Raw genomic sequence first — 16,628 nt, 5'->3', positions numbered from 1 at the left:
CAATAACCCCAAGGGAGGGGATTTGGACAAGAGGGAGGTGGGAGTCCACCGATCACAGAACCAGTATCTTAACCCTTAATTCTCCTGTTATAGGCGCTACCCAACATAACCAAGCAGAGAGAGGTCCGGGATAGCGCTTAGACCTCCATCCAGTATCGTGTGGCACCCCCGTGGATACCAGGTGAGCGTAACACCCTCCACCCCCTTAGATTGGGCTATCTTTTGCCTTGGGAATGTCTTCCTCCTCCTCCTCAAAAGTCACACAGTCATGCATTGCAAGGTCTTCGTCAGTGCGCATTTCTGTGAGAAATGTGGCAGGGTGTACAGTTTTGCACCTCACTATGTATATGTGTGGGCTGGAGCGGATGGCCTCATATGCGGATTCCCATTTGTGGTCAATGTGGATTTGGATTGCTCGAAAATGGCAAACGCTGCATGCTCTAGGTACAGTGTTACCGATCATCACATGACAATTGTGTAGCTTTTCTCAATTGCAAATGCTGCAGCAGTAAGCGCCTGTTTGCAGGGAACTGGCCCTGCATCACTGAATCTAGCACACCACTGTAATGTGCCAATGGCTTGTGGCCCATTGTGCTTTTCTGTGTGAGCACTGCAGTCATCATTTGGCCATTCGAAAGGGAGAACAGATAGAATTCTTGGGTGTAATCAGGGGTCGTTAGTATTAGTGCAGTGCAGGTAACTCTCTTCAGGTCATTGAATCGCGTAAGCATTTTGTTGTGATTAAGTCTTCCCTGGACCTGTCTGGAATGCATGGAATGTTGGAGTGATTGATGTAGAATGCAGGCTGAGAGAATGTTGTTGTATGAATGGGTTCCTTGTGAGGCAGTTGGAGAATGAGACCCCTTGAGAGAGGATGCCAGTGAATGATGTCCCCATCTTATATGTACCTGACATGATGAACTTAATAAAATGTACTTGGAACGAAGTAAAGAAGTTACTTGTACTTACCAAGATGTCGGGAGTATTCATTGACAAAGAACCAGCTTTTACAATGGCGACGAGGATGCTGGCTGTGCTGGGGGGGAAGCACAAAGAAGGGGACATTCACTGCCCACCAACCATCAATGAAGATCCTCTCTCAGGTAGGGATGGCGCTGTTTGTTGGTAAGCGCAGAGAAGGCCAGAGCTCGATGTAGAGGGCAGCTCCATGGCCAGGTGCTAGCGACCTGGACCCAATGTCCAAAGTGGCTGGAGGCTGTGAGGATCTTGACAATTGGTGGGGCCAGGCCCCAGTGGTAGAGCATTTGAAGGGGCTTGGAGCTCATTGCAGTACTGGAGGGGCCTGAGGTCTGTTTGACTGCAGAAGCCTTAATGGCAAATGGAGATAATTGAAGGGGCTTGGAGCCATTACAGAGCTTTGAAGGGGCTTGGAGCTCATCATAGCGCTTTGAACGGGCCCAGAAGCACATATGTATTATATATGACTTTGCTTAGAGTGGAGACACTGATAGCTGTAAGCCTTACCTATTGGCAGATGCAGGCTTATCTGTTGTGAAGAAGCAGTATTGCTGGGCTGACTTGGAGGCTGCAGTCCATGCGCTGCGTGAGGCATGAGTATAGCTAGCTGGATGCCAAGCAGCATTGGGGAGCTGTGCAGTGAGTGGCTGTTGCTGCTGGAAGAGGCTCCGTTGTGTGTAGCTGCAGAGTGACAGCAGGCAGCTTGTGGGGAGGCAGCGTGAGAGGAGAGGTAACTGTGCAGTGCGGCGCAATGCAGGAGGCACAGGCAGGAGAGGTACCTGTGTGGTGCGGTGCAAAACGGGAGGCACAGGCACCTTCTGGAGTGAAGCTCATGGCAAGGGGTCGTTACAGTGAGAGGCAACTGTTGTTTCATGGAGCTCTGCCTCCCTCGGCTGCTCACTTGAAATGATGACGTCGTGCTGAACGCCTGGGGCGATGGTGATTGTCCCCGCGTATGAAGACGTCCTCATTACAGAGGTCTGTTGGTTCGGAGCTGCGTAGGACTTGGAAAAATAAGAGAACCTTGCAACGCCTGCGGCGTTATGTGACGTGTCACGTCCACGCAACTTTATTGGTTGAAAGTACTTCCTGATTTAGCGCTGCGGGAGAGTTAAAGGAGCGGCTCTGTGCCAGAGCAAACGCAGCAAGAAGAAAATGAAAAGGGAAAATGCTGTATATTATGATTATTAAGCAGCAGTGTCGGCACAAAGGAAAGGAAATATGCCAAATGATGAGGAAGGTGCAGCGCTTGTGGGGATGGTGCTGTTTTGACAAAAAAGTTGGGAGGGAAGCGGACAGAAAGGAAAGGCTGCAGGGGGCTGTGGAATGGAGCGTATGGCTGCTATGGGCAGGAGAGACAGAGAGAAACTGGAAAACAGGATGGAAGAGAAAATATGGCAGGTTCACCAGCTGACAGGGGGGCCGTGTCCCCAGAGGTACTATTTTCTTGAGCTGGTGCTGACAGGAGGAGCAGCCATAAAGAAAGGTTGGTTCATTTGTTCTGGTTATGGTTATTAAATGTCAGTTAGCGACATTATTTTAAGGTGATCTGATGATATTTACATTTAGCAACAGTAGTAGTGATGTAAGGCCTGTGGGATATTTCATGATGATTTTGAGGAGTGTGAGCTGGGTTTAGTTGCACTGAATGGAAATGCTTGATGTCGTTGACTTTGTTAGCGTATAAATGGTAATATGTTTAGTACAATGATAGGTAATGTATAACAGTTTTGTTTAACAGTTTTTTTCCCACAGATGGAATTAAAGAATCATTAGTTAGTGTGGACTGGCTAGATTGAGCAGGAAATTGAGAATGGAAGTAGTGAAATTTGTCACACTAACTTTTGCTTTCATAGGTGGGACTTTGATGATAATAGATATTTGAGCATGTTTAAATGTAATATTCACAGTTGGTGGAAATACGTAGCTTATTGCATTTGTTTTGATAGGCAGGACATGTTAGTGAAGATAAATGTGTGCTAATGTCCAGTACAGTTGTATGATGCAGTGAGCGTGTTATGTGGGGCTCCCTGATGGTAGTGGTGTTGTGTGGAATGTGGTTCTTCAGCACAGGCACATTGTGGGGTGGTGACACTGAGCATTTGGGGTAACTTGACAGTGACTTTGTTGTGGTGTTGGCTACCTGGGTATTTGGAAAACCCAGCCTGGTTGAATGAATGGTGGCGTGTGCAGCAAGTGAGTTGTGCATGATGGAGTGGGTTGTGAGGGAGCAGAGTCTGTTAATGATGTTGTGCGCTGCGAGTTGAGCAGATGTGTAGAGGGGCTGGTATGCCTGATGTAGTTGTATAGTTATGGAATGGTATATTTGGTTAGGTTGTTGGTGTCACTCCCTTACTATGTATAAAAGGCGAGAGGCATTGTACAGAGAGAATTTATCCTGCTAGTTGAGGGCAGTGGGAGGGTTTGTGTGGGTGTGTAGAGTGTTCCAATTTATGAGATAAAAGATGCACATGCAATTGGATGGTGTGTGGGTAGTGTGTGTGTGTCTTGCTTGTGGGTGTTTTGTTATTATTAATGGCCGGGAGATATGTTGTGATTAAGTCTTCCCTGGACCTGTCTGGAATGTTGGAGTGAGTGACGGAGAATGCAGGCTGAGAGAATGTTGTTGTATGAGTGGGTTCTATGTTAGGCAGTTGGAGAATGAGACCCCCTGATAGAGGATGCACGTGAATGATGTCTCTATCTTATATGTACCTGACATGATGAACTTAATGAAATTTACTTGGAACTAAGTAAAGAAGTTACTTGTACTTAACAAGATGTCAGAGTATTCATTGACAAAGAACCAGCTTTTACACATTTCCTCTGTCCACACAATCGTCTGTCTATTTTTTGTGTGCCTCCTTAAGGCCTTGCAGTAGGGGCCTGCTGTATGCAGCGTAATCTAGTATCCATGCTCTGCAATAATTGCACAGAACCAGGAACTTCTGCATTTCTTTAACTTTCCTGGGCTGCGGGGCACTGCACACTGATGCAGCAAGCTCTGGTATAATCTTTCTTCCATTAACTGATATCAGCTGTCCCAGAAAAACGACTTCTTGGAGACAGCTGCAAGAGGGTGATCGAGTCACTTCTGCACTGCTGTTCACCGTCACTACACACTAACTAAATCATTCACACACTGAATGATAGTATTAGGCACAAGGATGTTTCCCCAAGTCAGCATGTAAGATTCTGTTAAAGATCATGGGGGATTCACAATACCCTTGTGACAATCTTGTGGATTCGAAGCACCTTTCGCTATGCCTTTCACTATGCGTAAACACGGTGAGATATTGTGAGTCTGGATGCAGGGGTATGGATAAAAGTTTTCTTCAAATCCACCACCGTCAAATGCGTTGCACTTTTGGGGATGGTGCACAAGATGGTCACAGGGTTAGGAACAGGAAATTCTGCTTGTACATTGTAATTTAGGGGCCTGAGATCCTGAATAATTCTCCAGCTTCCCCCTGTAAGGAAGGTATGGTGTCAACAGTAAGACAGACACAAGTGACCACAGTTCAAGGGGTTTGAAAAACACCTATTTAATCCTAAATCTACAGATGGGAGCAAGCTACGACCATCAAATAATAATGCAGTCCCTGTAGTGTCTTATCAAAATAAAAGGGAAAGGGCCTATACTAATAAACCTATTGCCAATCCCTAGCTCTAAATACAAATAGTGTGGGAAACAATGTTACGAAAAAAAAAGAAGTGTGCACAAAATGATATGTCAGGATGTTCAGGCCGTTGGACTCGCTTCCCCACATTTTCAGCACGGGACAGGGCGGTACACTCAAGCTTAGCACAGCCTCTGGCATCGCTAGCACAAGGATGTAGTTCAAGCATTAGTATCAGGGCCTTCCGTGTCCAAGTCTCTTTGCCTTTCAAAGTCTCTTCTCTCAGAGGGCCTGATGCGACAGACAAACAATAAGTTATTTTCCTTTTCCAGATTATCACAAGTACTCAATTTCTTAGGTAATTCGTTATTCACCACGGATCCCCCTCAGCCGGGCTCAGATTCCTTCTAACACAATGTTCATAACGTAACACAAACTTGCTTTAACCAAAAGCTTTTATCTGTTCTCCCTCTGCCGGGCTCAGACCAACTTCCTACCCAATTTCATCAGCTATCGAAGACTTTCGAATGTGCACAGGGTTATGCTTGACTCATTGCAGGAGCAATTCGATTTCACAATTCTTTGTCACATTTGCCGCCTTTGAGCTGGATACCTAACGGAGACCTTCGAATGAGCACCCACGTGGCGCCGGACCACTCTGTCTGCGGTATCGTATCTTGGGCTCAAAGTTCAGTCACTCATTTGCTGGTTTAATTGTGCTTGCTTCACTTGCCACATACGCTTCATACATTGTTCTCTTCAGTTTTCACTATACAATGCTGCCGCTTGCAACCTTGGCTTCAACACAGACCGGTCTGGTATCAGTCTCCCCCAAATCGCTGGCTGAGCTAACTTCAATGGCGCTGCTATGTTGTAGGAGCCAAGGACAGTACCACGGTGGCGAACGATTCTCCCCTCCTTGACTATCGATGCAGGAGAGCCCTGGGTACCTCCGACACACAATGCAGGATTCCTCAGCCTCGATTCGTGGTCTTACTTTTCTTTTTCTCGAAGATTCACGAAAGTAACAGTCTTTCGCTGAAAAGGTTAAGGGCACTTCCTTCCTTGCAATCCCCTTCGGTCTTGCTGTCTTGTGCCTTGTATTAAACTGCTATCTTGGCAATGCTGCTTCCTCGTGTGCTTTGCCTTGCTCAGAGTGCTTTCGTGCTCCTGCTTTTATCTGTGTGGGTAAGTGTGCTGGAAGTCAGGTGTGTGTAATGATCAGTAATTGCCTGACCCCGCCTGTATTGGGACATTTCGGGTATACGGCTCGGCTGTTAGTCCGTTTTCTCTTGCAGTGAGCTGTCCGAGAGAAAGTGTTTGTGTTGGGAAAGGGGTGGGGGTTGAATTCCTAAGTATCCTACCTGGTAGGATGGGGTAAAGGTGTTACAAGGAAGGGGATACCATGTCTCGCCATCTGGTGCCCCACTTCTACTCCCCGAGGACTCCTCAATCAGGTGATCCTCCCGCACTCTTCCACCCCCAGGAACTTTATCCAAAAGCGATGTCCGTGCCCTGGCCACCTGGATGACAGATCCCAGGGAACTAGTGGGTAAGACACCTTCAGGTTTCTCACACCCCTTTCGCCTTTTTTATTGGGTATATGGCCGTTTTTCACAGGGATGTGGAGGGCACAATAATTCCCTGATTGAGCGGTGTCTCGTATCCCTTCCTCTGCTTCTTTTAACAGGGGATATTGCTTTACTCAGGGCAGCACTGCCCCTGGCTTGAGTGTTATTCTTACGGTGTCTGCTCTACGTCTTTGTCAGTGAAAGTGGGCTGGGCAACCACGGATATCAAAGAACATTGCACCTTATGCCACTACACCATAATTTCACACGGAATGCAAATGGCTAACACTATATGCCCATCAGCAACCTGATTCCCAAAGAGCTCTGCATATGTCATCTCTCTTAGGGGCATAGTGGGGTCGATACACAACACAGTGCGCCACTTGCACCCATCAGAATCTTACCGATGGCAACAATTATTTTCGCATATACCATTTAGGCCTTGCCAATACAATAGAGGTATTGTCCCTGCTACAAGCTCTGGGGTCACAACAGACCTATAAACTAAATCAGACGGTACCTGCCAACATGCTTTACCAATTTGGGGCACTGCGTCAAGTAAAACTGTGATAACATACCCGGGTCAACTGGGATGCCGCGAAACACCTCCCTTCCTCTCGCATGTATTAGCACCATTGCCTCTCATTGCGTACATCCCTGGAGTGGCACACACTATCTCCCTATCTGTAAAGGAGATGGACATATTCAGTTTGCTCAGGAGGTCACGCCCAAGCAGATCTACTGAGGAGGCTTCCGAATATAGTAAAAGTGCACGCACCATTACCTGTCCTATTTTGATTGCTTACCTCTTCTGTGTATGGAACCGTGGTGACAACCGCAGAGAGGCCCTGCGTGTCAAAAGTTTCACCTGAAGTTTCCTTCACTGAAGCATAATTTAGTGGCACCAGTGTCAACCATAAAGATTAATTGTTTGTTGCCTATCTCAGCGCCCACCAAGGGTTCCTCATCAGCGTGGGTAGTCATGGACAGGACTGGGCATGTGAGAGCTCTTTCTGTGGGCTGTTATAGTCAGGATAAGTGTTCCCAAGAACGTGAAAGGATTTCCGCCCATCACACTCAGTGGCCCCGTACAAGGGGTTGTCCCATTTGGGACGGCGTTGGCTGTAGGCGCGGGTCCCTCATATGACTGGTGCTGTGGGGTTGCTTGCATTTGGGCGCTGGGCAGGTCAGACAGCTGTGATTGTGGGGGACCTGGAGTTTGTTGTGTGTATTTGTGGTGTATTCCGTATGGGGTGGACATGGCCATCAGGGGCTGGAATTGAACTGATTGTGGTTGCTGCACTGGTCCTACGAGGCGTATGGGTTGTATCCTGTGGCCATTCTGTTCCTGCATTCTCTTGCAAAATGACCCCACTTACTGTACTCCCAACATTGCCCTGGCCCCATGCTTCCAAACCCTCCTCTGCCCTCTCTGAACCCTCCTCTTCACCTCTGCTGAGCTCCTTGGTACCACTCGGAATGTTGTGGCCGCAAACCGCTGCCCCACTGTCCTAGTTCCTCTCTAGGCCGAAACGCTGCCATCCTCATGTCCGTCCATGCTTCTGTCTGCTCTTTGGAGTCCGTCTGTGTCACTACTGTGACCGTCCCTACAAATGCTTTCTTAGATAATTTCTTTTACACCAGTTTCGCTTCCTCAACCTGGAGTCTCTGTGCCGTTTCCTTTTCCTCTCTTTAATTCTTTTATAATGGTGTTTATTTATAGTCTGTATTTCTGCCCACCCCTTTGCCTCGATACTCACTATCTTTTTGAGCGCCTTCTGTACCTCTTTAGGCAATCCCCTTTTGATGACAAAATAGTAAAGAGGAACTAATCGGTCCCACTGGTCTCCCATCTCCGCTCCCCACATCTCCTGTACTTTCAAAATATACTGCGTGTGTTCTTCATCTTCCCGCCACGGTGTATTGCATAATGGACTGTAAGTCTGACGTGTCTGGGTATGCTCGCCGTAAGGCGTCCCACACCTGCGCTCCGATGTTGTTAAAGGGGGCCCGTCATGTGTGTCATCTAGTTTAACTCCTGGGTATCCAGCCATAACCCATACGTCTGCAGCCTGATCTCCCACAATAGCTACAAGCGAGCTCTTTATGTCTCCCACAGCTAAATGGATTCCCGCAGTGTGCTTCTCAAATGCATATAAACATTTCCCAGCCCCCGAAGTAAGAGGCGGGAGCGCCTTTATCAGGTTATTTGTCTCCATCTGGGCCCAGGGCACATACTGCACCCTATCGGGACCTTTGTGTAGCAGTGGCAGCTGCGTGCCCATTCCTCGCCTGCTATTTGCCCAAACCTGTTCCACACCTGTTCGGGCCACAAGCTCTCCACCCATGGAGTAGTTTCTGGCTCCTCCTCTTCATCATCTAACTCTTCCATTGTGTCCCATTCTCTGTCCAATAAATCCCTGCCTGCATCCCTGTATGACCTCGCTGTCCAATAACCTATACTCTCTGCTTCTCAGTCACTACTTTTCCCCTTCTCGATATGCACGACATTATGGCGGCACTGTCCAACCTAAACAAAATATCTCCGGCCCTCCATTCGTCCAGCCCATACCCTGGTTTGCTTTCCCCTTCCCTGGGAGTCCTCAACCTTGCTAGTGGTGCTTGTGCCGCTTCTCCTGCATTCTCGAAGTGCTTCTGCCGCTTGGTATCTCGCTTTGTTGTGGTGTTAGGTGTTGTCATTCGTGTGGAATGGGGTGGCGCTGTTGCGGCTGTAGGCACATACTCTGTGTATCCTGTGACTGGGTGGGTAAGTGGGTAGAGCCCTCCTCGAGTCCAGGGCTGTTCTGATACCCCAGGGCTGTTGGTTGAACTGTTCTTGGGGCAGGGCTGTCACCACTCTGGGGTCTGCACCCATCATTGTCCTCTACCATTTTCCACAGATCTAAAATCTCTTTCCTCCTCTGGAGCTTTTTACCTTTATATTTGGGCACTAGGAACATGGACATATGGTCCAGTATCCCCCTGTCGTTTGCCCTGTTCTGGCCATGGACGGGGCATCCCTCCCGGTGTCTCAGCCAACCAGTGCCTGTGGTACTTCTCAATTTTGTCCCTATACAATTGTAAAGCTCTATACATGAACTCCAATGGATACATTATGCCCATACTAATGATCGTTACAATCAATGCTCCTTTACGTTATAAATCAGGCACAATGTGTCATAAATGTCACTACTAGTTCTTTGTCTCCGCTCCCCGATTCACACCCTGTTCCTACTCCAGCCCCTGCACATGCTCTCACACTCCTCGCACTTCGCACTCGTGCTACTTCCCCAGGCCCTCCCTCGGCCTCCATCAATTACACAAATAATATTCAGTGCACTAAAAAAACAAACTAAAATAACAAGCTAAAACAACAACCACTACTTTATCTCATTCTCCCACCCGAAATATATTGGGCACAGGAATCCAAGTTCTCCAATTATACGGAGCCCCTACTATTGTGTTCTCTTATCACATATAAAAAATATGGTTCCAGGAAAGGATCCCACACTTCTATTTCTCTCTTTGTATTCTTACAACAATATCCTTATACCAATACAAATGAAACCAGAAAAAAACACCATGTGGTCGTTACACACTCCTAAACTCACTGACTCAGTCAGTCACGGCAGGCGAGAGCCGGCCCTCCTAATCAAGGCTCTACTAGCAAAGGCTCACCCTGTCCGAGCCTGTCCAGAGTTTGCCAGAGTCCAGGGCCCGGACCCCTGCCTCGCTCTGCCCTTGATTCCACCCGCGGTCTGCTGCAGACAGCACCAAGGTACACTGCCAGTTTTTCTCAGAAACCGCACCCATGAGGCAGGAGCCTCCCCCAGCCTACCACCTCCAGGCAGCCATCCGGACCCAGAGGATTTCTACCTTGCAGGCGTCCTGCTGCACACGAAGGATGAGGAGCACAGGAGCCGCGGTTAAGCAATAATTGCAGCCGCAGCCCGCTCCCATCATCCCGATCCCTCCGTGATCCCAGCCTTGCCAACAACCGCCAAACATGAGGAGCGTAATGGCGGCTCCCTCATCACTTTTGTTTACCCTTGCTAAGCAACCCCTGTAACGCCGATTGGCCGCCGCACGCTACTTCCGGGCACCCGTGTTGCCGGAAGGCGTCAGCTGGGCCATCCACTCAAAGGGCAGCGCCTGTCTGTGCCTGTCTTGGCCTGACACGGCCGTAAGGCCCTCAATACTGCCCAACGCTTCCCCAACTAGCACCGTACGGTGCACAACACTTTGCACGTTACGTAACTTGCACTCAAATCCACTTCTTGTCCGCAAGGTCAGTCTGAACTGCCACTTGATATCTTTAATGTATATGTATGTCAGGCATCTGTACTACGCTGACATCTGATTATATGCATACGTTTGCCGAAAGTATAGCAGTAGACTGTGAATTCTGCATTTAGGTGAACCCTGCCTGCTCATGTTTTTTAGCCCTAGTGTGTATCCTGCATTTAGGTGAACCCTGCCTGCTCATGTTTTTTAGCCCTAGTGTTATCCTGCATTTAGGTGAACCCTGTCTGCTCATGCTCTTTAGCCCTAGTGTGAATTCTGAATTTAGGTGAACCCTGCCTGCTCATGTTTTTTAGCCCTAGTGTGTATCCTGCATTTAGGTGCACCCTGCCTGCTCATGTTTTCTAGCCCTAGTGTGTATCCTGCATTTAGGTGAACCCCGTCTGCATATGCATTTTGCACTTTGCAACTAACTAGCCTGCCTCCCCTGCTCAGCAATTGCCTTACCTGCTCCCTGCTCCTCTTAATCACCATAATACTGTCCATCATGCCGCCTCAATATCCAACTACCATGTGCGCGACCTTACCTAGCCCCAACTCATCCAATAGCTCACCGCTAATGATAATTGAGGCACCTCAAGTGCTACTGACTAGCATCCCTTGCCCCACTATAGACAGGAATACAAGACTCAGAGCTAGATTAGCCAAAGTCCACGAGCCACTCGCCCGTTCCATGCCTACCACTAAGAGACCCAGAATCACTCCCACCAGCCCTAACACCAACAAACCTAAATTATCTCTGAACCACCATATTAAATATCCCCCCTCATCACACTAACCTGAGAAGTACTAAACCTATCCAGAAATCGTCGGCCTCCATCACCACTACACCCATAATGAGCCCCCAAATTAAGGGAGCTCTAATCAACCCTAGATCGCTAGTAGCCCACGCAACTGAAATTGCAGACCTAATTATCAATGAAAACTTGGATCTCCTTGCTATAACAGAGACCTGGCTCCATCCGGCAGCAGGCCCCATGCTTATGTTAGCAGTCCCCGACAATTACACCATCCTGAGACAAGACCGACCTAACTCTAGAGGAGGCGGTGTTGCCATCATTCATAAATGCAGCCTTCCTATTAGAGCAGCTACCACCATCAGTGTCCCTTCTTGCAAACTACTCTCAGCCAAAGTTCCCATTACCAATACCCAAACCCTTAACATCCATGTGATCTATCGCCCTCCAGGCCCATTAGGCACATTCGATGAGGATCTTAACACTAGCCTATCCACTAACCTAAAAAACGCCACACAGGCGCTCACCCTTGGAGACTTTAACATGGGCTTCAACGACCCCGAAGACCAAGCTGCCATTACCACGCTTAACACCCTCACCGAATTAGGATTTACTCAAAGAAGCCTAAAACCCACCCATGACAAGGGCAGAATACTTGACTGGGTGGCTGACCACAACTGCCTAACTAACATCACTGACATCTCACCACTAGCCTGGACTGACCACCACCTGGTATCGTTCTTGCTGTCCACCACCAGACCTCCTCCTACGCAGTCCATTGGGGCCCCACCTATACTCGCGAGAAACAAAAAGAGCATCACGGTGGAGAGACTTATCCCCAATCTACTCCCCACGCTCAACTCACTCCCTTGCAACCTGGATCCTGAGACCTTGGTTGAGGAATATAATAAAATCATGTCCACTTCCCTGGACCTAATCGCCCCTCTCAAACTCGGGCCAAGTAAGCCCAAAACACACCTGAATAATTGGTATACACCATTCCTCAAAAACCTAAGACAGCAAAAAAGAAATTGTGAAACTATCTGGAAAAGAGACCCATCAGTAGCCAATAAAATCAAATTCACCAAACTAGCGGCCCTGTATAAAAAAGAAATTATACTAGCAAAACGTACCTCCTTTGACTCCCGTATCACCCAAGCCAGTTCAAACATGAAGGAACTATTCTCTATTCTGAAAGAAGTAGAAACCCCCATAGCACCACCAGACACCTGCATTAAAGATAAGAACTGGTGCACCGACATCCAAAATGCCTTAGCCAACAAAATCGCCACGTTACAAAACAAAATATCCTGTAAAAAAGCATCCTTAAACAACCCTGCCTTGTCCAAGCCACCTGAGAAGCAGACCACAAGTGAATATACACGATTCAATTTTACCAAAGTGACCATACTCGAAGTTGAAAAAATCATCCTGTCATTGAAGCCCTCTAACTGCCAGGGAGACTTATGTCCAGCACAGCTCATAAAAGACGCTGCCTGTGACCTCTTCCCATTTATCACAAAGCTAATCAATGCCTCCTTCTCCACTGGGTCCATCCCTACCAACCTAAAACAATCTTGGGTATTACCTTTACTAAAAAAACCTACTCTGGACCCAGCTACCCCCACTAATTAGACCCATAACAACGGTACCATTCCTCCTGAAAATCCTGGACAAGGTCGCCTATGTTCAAATACAGAAGCACCTGGAAGAACACCACCTGTTAGGAGCCAGACAATCAGGCTTCTGACCCCAACATGGGACTGAGACAGCTCTCATCGACCTTAAAACACAGATCGACCTGCTTAGAGACAATGGCCAAGCAGCATTACTCCTCCTCCTCGACCTCTCTGCAGCATTTGGCCTCGTCGACCACTCGGTCCTTTGTACTCGCCTACACACGGCCGCCCACTTCTCCCCCGAGGCCATTACATGGATTAGATCTTTCCTCAATGGCAGAACCATGAGGGTTTTTTCACCTACAGATGCTGCAGACCCCATACCCAGCACCTGTGGTGTACCTCAGGGCTCTTGTGTCTCCCCTACACTGTATAACATATTTACCAAGTCCCTTTGCGATGATCTGGATCATCTCAGTATCACCTACACTAACTATGCAGATGATACCCAGATCCTCCTTCCGCTTTCTGGAGATTATGGAAAGGATTTGGCCTTGGTGAATAGGGTTTACATCATCATCCAGGCATGGATGGCCACTCACGGTCTATGCCTGAATGATGATAAAACTGAACCCATCACCTTGGGTACCACTGCCAGCCTAAAGAAACTAAGCCCAGCTTACTCCTTCATAATTGATGGCAACACCATCAGAGTGGGACATGAAGTCAAAACATTAGGCTTCTACCTGGACTCCAACTTCTCCTTTAACAGACAGGTGAATTCACTAGCCTCCTCCACGGCCTACACATGTAAATTGATCCGTACAGCTAAACCTTTTCTATCCGTCACCAGCTGCCTGACCCTGGCCAGAGCCCTCATACTATCCCGCTTAGACTACTGTAACACCCTTTATCTTGGGTCCTCTAAAGCCACTACTAGCAAGCTACAAACGCTCCAGAACAATGCACTCAGAGCGGCCCTGGGCATCTCAAGAAGAGACCACATCAGAGCACACAGCCAGCAGAACAACTGGACCCCTATCTTAGACACAATCTCCCTAAAAACTGTTTCACTAACCCATAAGTCCCTCAATAACGCGGCCCCCATCTACCTGATCGACAGATTTCACAGACTGACATCCTTGAGACCGACAAGGACAGCATACAGAGATTGCCTCTCCGTCCCTAACTTCAAACGCTCCACCATAGGAGGTAATAGTTTCCCAGTAAAAGCAGCTAAACTGTGGAACTCCTTACCACCCACTCTCAGAATGGACTTACCCTACCAAAACTTCCGTTCCAAGATGATGTCTTGGCTGAAGACAGCCGCTGTCTAAAACACACTGGGCCAGGCTCCGCCTCTCCCTTTTGCCACTTGGACATACCAAACACACATCTGTTAACTGTATATATGTATATCCTCCTTGCTTTCCTTCTTTATTATTGTGTATATGCCATGTTTATATTTTATTGTCTGTAACTAAGATTCACAAATTCTTGTATCTGCTGCGCCCTGTTACCCTAGGGCAGTGGTCTTCAAACTTTTGTGGCCTGGGCCCCCCCTGAGCAAAGTTTGGGCAGGCCGGGCCCCTCCAAGTGCCAGATGGACAGTATGTAGAAATTCCTATGAACTTTTGCATGCCGTCACTGCACCATACTCCCAGTACAGACCCTGGGCTCTCCCCACCCTACTCCCACCACTATCCCAGTGTTGATGCCCTTCCTGCTCCCACCACAGTCCCATAACACAAGCATACACACATCCATACACATTAAAATAAAAAATAAATCGCCATAAACATACCTCGCGTGGTTGCTAAAATGCCCCGCTCCAGGTTGCTTTGACCGTATGTGCGAGGAGGCGCAGGAGCACCCCCTTGCACATACATACATACATGCAGTGCCCCAGCCAGCATTTCCAATGAGCTATGCAAGGCTAGCGAAGCAAAATACCCCCAGCGTTGCATGGCTCAGTGATCATGTGCGGCTGGGGAAATTAACTGTCAAAGGCAAACAGAGTTTCCCTTTGACAGTTCAGCCAGCCCAGGAGCACTCCCTCAGCTGGAAAAAGCAGCTGAGGGAGTGCTCAGTGTTTCACTGGGCTGGCTCCTCGGCTCCTCCATAATGGGTGAGGTGGCCAGTGGTTGGACGCCCCCTCACCCATTATGGATGAGCCGGCAGGCTTGGACTGGCCTATACCAAAAATGCAAAATGCTAGTGTAGGCCAATAAAAATGGGCCACTTTTTTGGCCAATGTGGGCCAGTTTGAGGAGTTACTTCACTATGCAGCTAGTAGTTTTGACCATTGTTGCTGAATAAGTATTCTTTAAATATCACCATTTGTTTACATTTGAACGAAAAACAACCCCTTGGGTAGTATTCAAACAGTCTGTGACTAAACACTGAATATCCATTTGCAACTGCTGGCCATTTTTTCATTGGTGCCTAAGACTGTTTTATGCTGACTGTGAGCTGCCCCTTCCCGTTTCCTCCAATCTAAAAAAAAAAAATTGTTTTTTTTTTTTACATTTCATGCTGGGCTCTGGCGCCCCCCCTGGGATGCGGCCGCGCCCCCCTGGGGGGAGCGCGCCCCACAGTTTGAAGACCCCTGCCCTAGGGTATTCTGGCGCATTACAAATAATAAACAAACAAACCCACCAGCTCGCTATTCACCCTGGCTCCCGCACACTACACCCATGCCGTTTCCCCATTCTCCCCCCTTCCCTCATAGCACCCCCCTCGTAGTTGTTACCTGGAAGAGGTGTACTTGCATCTGCGTGTTCACCCAAGCTCCTCCATCACGTAGTCCCAATAACGGCCTGCCTAAACCAACAAACAAAAGTGGGAACCTCCAAACTCCGACACCTAGAGGTAACGTAATACATATGAAACAAGTGGAGGTGCCGGAAACTCGAGAGCAACTGAAGAATAAGGCAAGGGATATTACATCAAATATTAATTAATTTTGTAAAAAACATCCTATATCACAAACATTCATTCAACTAATGCAACTCTAAAACTAGTACATTTACATTTTTTGCGATGGAAATGTGAAGCAAATACAACAGCTTTTCCATAATTTGGATAAAACAATTAGTGTGCTCAAAAAAGGCAATCGGATAAACTAATACGATTGCTGTGTAATGGAATTATAAAAATACTTCCAATATTTTGATAATTTTTGTCTGGAATGACCCATTATTATCGACTATTAGTGCCCAGACTATTGATGCCAAAGTGAATCTTCTTAGTCAAACAGGCTTCTTAGCAAATAGTTTCGACTTCGATAGTTATCTATGTCTTCACCAGGATAGGGATGAACCTAACAACATTTCTAAAGGGAAAAAAACAAAAAAAACAAAATAAATGATATAGTTAAAATGATTATTAAAAATGCCTTAAATCAATCAGTTGCTCTCTATGAAAACCAATAGTCCAAATAGGGGGAGAGAATAAATTACGTTCTACTCTGAAACCCACACCCAAAATGGAGAAAGTACCCTCCAATTCATTTAAATATTGCTGACTAAAAGGCAGCGCATATCCCAAAGGCCTCGTATAGCTTCCAGCCCTCCAACTCCCTCAGTGAGGTGAAGAATTTAATATAGAAGGAAAGACAAAATAATTTCCCATTTGTGGGACACTATAATTTTCGTGTCGCTATGTTTTTCCCAAAGTCTCAAACCCCGCTCCCTCCATGTCTCCATTAGGAATTCTCGTCACAAACTCAGTTAAAATAGAATAATACCTGGTGACCATACTCGAGATGAGCAAATGGTCTTTGCTTAACCTACTTCTAAT

General features: G+C 47.4%; 1 protein-coding gene across 2 annotated transcripts in view; it reads left to right on the top strand.

Annotated features, from left to right (window-relative positions):
- Nucleotides 1-16,628, top strand: part of LOC138577950 (tetraspanin-3-like) — a 437,846-nt gene that overhangs the window by 201,679 nt on the left and 219,539 nt on the right. The gene's annotated exons all lie outside the window — the stretch shown is intronic.

The sequence above is a fragment of the Ambystoma mexicanum genome, chromosome 1p, assembly GCF_040938575.1.
Source record: "Ambystoma mexicanum isolate Mex_15411 chromosome 1p, UKY_AmexF1_1, whole genome shotgun sequence".
NCBI lineage: Eukaryota > Metazoa > Chordata > Amphibia > Caudata > Ambystomatidae > Ambystoma > Ambystoma mexicanum.
The sequence above is the reverse complement of the archived record's forward strand: the minus strand, read 5'-3'. Positions and strand labels throughout refer to the sequence as shown.